At 29.4% G+C, this 4,705-nt stretch overlaps 1 long non-coding RNA gene across 1 annotated transcript; it reads left to right on the top strand.

The window, feature by feature from the left end:
• Nucleotides 1–933: 933 nt before the first annotated feature.
• Nucleotides 934–2,231, top strand: LOC127734423 (uncharacterized). The gene is made up of 4 exons (XR_007997593.1): nucleotides 934–1,014; nucleotides 1,320–1,399; nucleotides 1,788–1,863; nucleotides 2,155–2,231. It is a non-coding gene; the product is annotated as an uncharacterized LOC127734423 (long non-coding RNA).
• Nucleotides 2,232–4,705: the final 2,474 nt, after the last annotated feature.

Genomic DNA, 4,705 nt, shown 5'->3' with positions numbered 1-4,705 from the left:
TCCTACATCATAGACCATATATTACAATGTAATGTATTTTTACAAACTTGTAAAGAAAATTTTGATTGAAAATAATTTTACTCATCTCTACTCTGTAGATACAATACAATTTGCACAAACACTACACCTGGACTGAAGACTTCTGACAAAATATCCAAGTTGAATGGGGCTAGGGACCACTGGAACTAGCTCCTTCAAAGAACTTTTTCATTATTGACCTCTTTAGTGATGTCTTACGATGAAATCATGTTTTTGATAGTTGCATTGATTAATGTTCATTCATTAAAACATTGAATTGACTTTGACCCAAGACTTGTTATAGTTTCTCCAGAGTATAAATGAGTTTGCTCATTGAAAGTGTATAGAAGATTTTATTTTAATATTTTATCTATTTTCACCAATTTGTTTACATTTGATAGCAAGGCTAATGGCTAGTGCACCAAAATAGATTTTCATAATTGGCTTGTTTCTATTTCCAGTGATTTAAAAAAAGATTAAAATTCTGAAAAAATTGCAACAGCAAAATGTCTGTATGTAAAGCTGATATTAATTTATAGTTTTTGTTAAAGATACATCTAAATATGTTGCACTCCTAGACAGAGAAGATGGACTCATGGCAGATAGGAAGAGTCAACATGTAAGTATTTGGTCATTACAATTGTACTTAAAACTATGTTAATATTTGGAAGTCAATAAAAATCTGTTTTCACTGAAACAATAGCTTAAAATTTTATTACAAATTGGTCTAAAATATCTTTTATTCGAATTTCAAATGTGGAATATTTTAATAAGAATGAAAGAGTAATTGTAAATTAAGTGTCCGTAATTTAAGATTTGACATAAAACATGAATCACATTAATTTTTTAATTTTTTCAACAGCCATTAAATATTCTCTATCTAAAGCTGATGCTAATTTATATTTTTTCTTTTATAACAGATACAGCCCAGATATGTTCCACTCCCACACAATGAAGATGGTTTCATGGTAGATGGCACATTAGGATGTTTAACGTGTAGGTATTTAGTCATTACAATTGTACTTTAAGACTATGTTTATATGTGTTGGGTAATAAATATCAGTTTTCCCTGGAACAACAGCTTAAATAAAATTTTACTTCAAATTAGTGTACATATTTCTTTTGTTCAAATTTATAATCTAGTGAAGTAAATTTTAACATGAATGCGTAGTAATTGTAAATATTCTTTTGTCCAATTTAGGATTTAACATAAAATGAGTGACATTTATTTTATAATTGTTGCAACAGCCAATAGTCTCTATTTGAAGCTGATACTAATTGATGATTTGGTTTTGTTATAGATACAGCCTAAATATGTTACACTCCTAGACAATGAAGATGGTTTCATGGTAGATTGATGACACATCTGGATACGTAGCATGTAGGTATTTGGTATTTTTAATTGTACTTTAAACTATGTTTATATGGTTTTCAGGTAACAAAAATCAGTTTTCCCTGGAACAGCAGCTTAAATTAGATTTGATTACAAATTGGTTTAAAATTTCTTTTATTCAAATTTATACTCTTATGAATAGATATAGGAAGATGTGGTATGAGTGCCAATGAGACAACTCTCCATCCAAGTTACAATTTATAAAAGTAAACCATTATAGGTTTATATTAATGATAATGTATAGAAATTGTTTATATACTTGTCTTCAAATAAGAATTTGTCATAAAAAATGCATCATATTAATTTTGAATTAATTGCAACAGCCAATAGTCTCTATTTGAAGTTGATACTAATTGATGATTTGGTTTTGTTATAGATACAGCCTAAATATGTTACACTCCTAGACAATGAAGATGCTTTCATGGTATATAGCACACGAAGATTCGTATCATGTAGGTATTTTGTCATTATAATTGTACTTTTAACTCTTTTTATATGTGTTTGGTAACAAAAATCAGTTTTCCCCTTGAACAACAATTTGAAATAATATTACAAATTTGTCGAACATTTCTTTTATTCAAATATTTACTGTAATAAGTTAAGTAATTGTAAATATTCTAGACTAGTCTCCAATTTAGGATTTGGCATAAAACATGCATCACATTAATTTCTGAATTGATTGCAACAGCAAATATTCCCTATTTAAAGCTGAAACTAATTTACAATTTTTGTTTTTATTACAGATACAGCCTAAATATGTTACACTCTTCCACAATGAAGATGGTTTCATTGTAGATAGCACACATTAGGATGTCACATGTAGGTATTTATTCATTACAATTCTTTTCTTTAAACTAGGTTTATTAGCTCACCTGGCCCCTTTGGTTTGGGCCAGGTGAGCTTTTCTCATCACTTGGCGTCCGTCGTCGTCGTCCGTTAATACAAAAATCTTCTGACACTACTGGGCAAAATTTAACCAAACTTGGCCACAATCATCTCTAGGGTATCAAGTTTAAAAAAATGTGTCCGATGACCCCGCCTGCCAACCAAGACGGCCGACATGGCTAAAAATAGAACATAGGGGTAAAATGCAGTTTTTGGCTTATATCTCTGAAACTAAAGCATTTAGAACAAATCTGACAACGGGTAAAAATGTTTATCAGGTTAAGATCTATCTGCCCTGAAATTTTCAGATGAATCAGACAAGCCGTTGTTGGGTTGCTGCCCCTGAATTAGTAATTTTAAGGAAATTTTGCAGTTTTTTTGTTATCTTGAATATTATTATAGATAGAGATAAACTGTAAACAGCAATAATGTTCAGCAAAGGCAGATCTACAAATAAGTCAACATGACCAATATGGTCAATTGACCTCAAAAGGAGTTATTGCCCTTTAAAGTCAAATTTAACAATTATTCGTAAATTTTTGTAGTCTTTTACAAAAATCTTCTCTCCTGAAACAACTGAGACAAATTTAACCAAAGTTGGCCACAATCATCACTGGGGTATCTAGTTTAAAAAATGTGTCCGATGACCCTGCCTGCCAACCAACATGTCAGACATGGCTAAAAGTAGAACTTAGGGGGAAAATGCAGTTTTTGACTTATATCTCTGAAACTAAAGCAAATGTATAACGGTTGCATTATTTCATGCATCAATTGTAAATAAAAATATCAGGTGAGCAACACAGGCTCCTTGAAGCCTCTAGTATTTGTTAGGCATTAAAAATCAGTTTTCACTGAAACAACAGATTGAAGCTTTATAACAAATTGGTCTAAAATTTCTTTTATTCCTATTTATATCCTTATGAAGTATATTTTAATAAGAACGTATAGTTATTGTAAATATATGTCTCCAATTTAGGATTTGACATCAAAGATGCATAACATTAATTTCTGAATTGATTGCAACAGCAAATAGCTTTGATTTTGAAGCTGAAACTAATTTAAAATATTTGTTTTTGTTAACAGATACAGCCTAAATATGTAAGACTCCTTTACCATGAAAGATGCTTCCATTGCAGATAGCACATTAGGATTACTCACATGTAGGTATTTATTCATAACAATTGTTCTTAAAACTATGTTTATATTTGTTAGGTAATAAAAATCAGTTTTTCCTGGAACAACAGCTTGAAATTTTATTACAAATTGGTCCTACATTTCATTTATTGAAATATTCACTGTAATGAGATATATTTTAATAAGAATGTATAGTGATTGTAAAAATTCTTGTCTCCAATTAAGGATTTGACATACAACATGCATCACATTAATTTCTGAATTGATTGCAACAGCAAATAGTCTGGATTGAAAGCTGATATAAATGTATATTTTTTTGTTTTCATTACAGATACAGCCTAAATATGTAAGACTCCTATACCATGAAAGATGCTTCCATTGCAGATGCACATTAGGATAAGTCACATGTAGGTATTTGGTCATTACAATTTTCCTTAAAACTATATTAATACTTGTTAGGTAATAAAAAACAGTTTTTTCCTGAAACAACAGATTGAAGCTTTTTAACAAATTGGTCTAAAATTTCTTTCATTCAAATTTATACTCTAATGCTGAATATTTTAAGAATGTATAGTAATTGTAATTATATACTTTTCTCTAATTTGGGATTTAACATAAAACATGCATCACATTATTTTCTGAATTGATTGCAACAGCAAAAAGTCTGGATTTAAAGCAGAAACTAATTAATAATTTTTGTTTTTGTTACAGATTATACAGCCTAAATATGTAACACTCCTATACCATGAAAGATGCTTTCACACATTAGGATGTTGCACATGTAGGTATTTGGTCATTACAATTGTTCTTAAAACTATGTTTATGTTTTGTTAGGTAATAAAAATCATTTTTTCCTGAACAGTTTGACAAAAAGATGCTTTATGTTAAAATGGGTCTCGTAAAAGCAGACCTCTGCAGAGAGCAAACTTCAGATTTTGATATAACATTGATGAATTTAATGGGCGCTAATCTCGTAAAAGCAGATCCCCCAGCAGAGCTGATTACATAGTATGATGAAAACTTGTGTTTATGGTAAAATGTATTTAGTTTTTTGTCTGGCTCTATTTCATTATCAACCAATTTGAAACTTTATTACAAATTGGTCTCAAAAAAAATTTCTTCAAATATATACTCTAATGAAATATATTCTTAATGGAATGTATAGTAATTATAAATATTCTTGTCCAACATGCAAAAGATTAAATTCTGAAAAAATTGCAACAGCAAATAGTCTGTATGTAAAGCTGATATTAATTTATAGTTTTTGTTAAAGAT

Source organism: Mytilus californianus, unplaced genomic scaffold (genome assembly GCF_021869535.1).
Source record: "Mytilus californianus isolate M0D057914Y unplaced genomic scaffold, xbMytCali1.0.p SCAF_3, whole genome shotgun sequence".
Lineage (NCBI taxonomy): Eukaryota > Metazoa > Mollusca > Bivalvia > Mytilida > Mytilidae > Mytilus > Mytilus californianus.
This window is presented reverse-complemented; position numbering and strand designations above follow the sequence as displayed.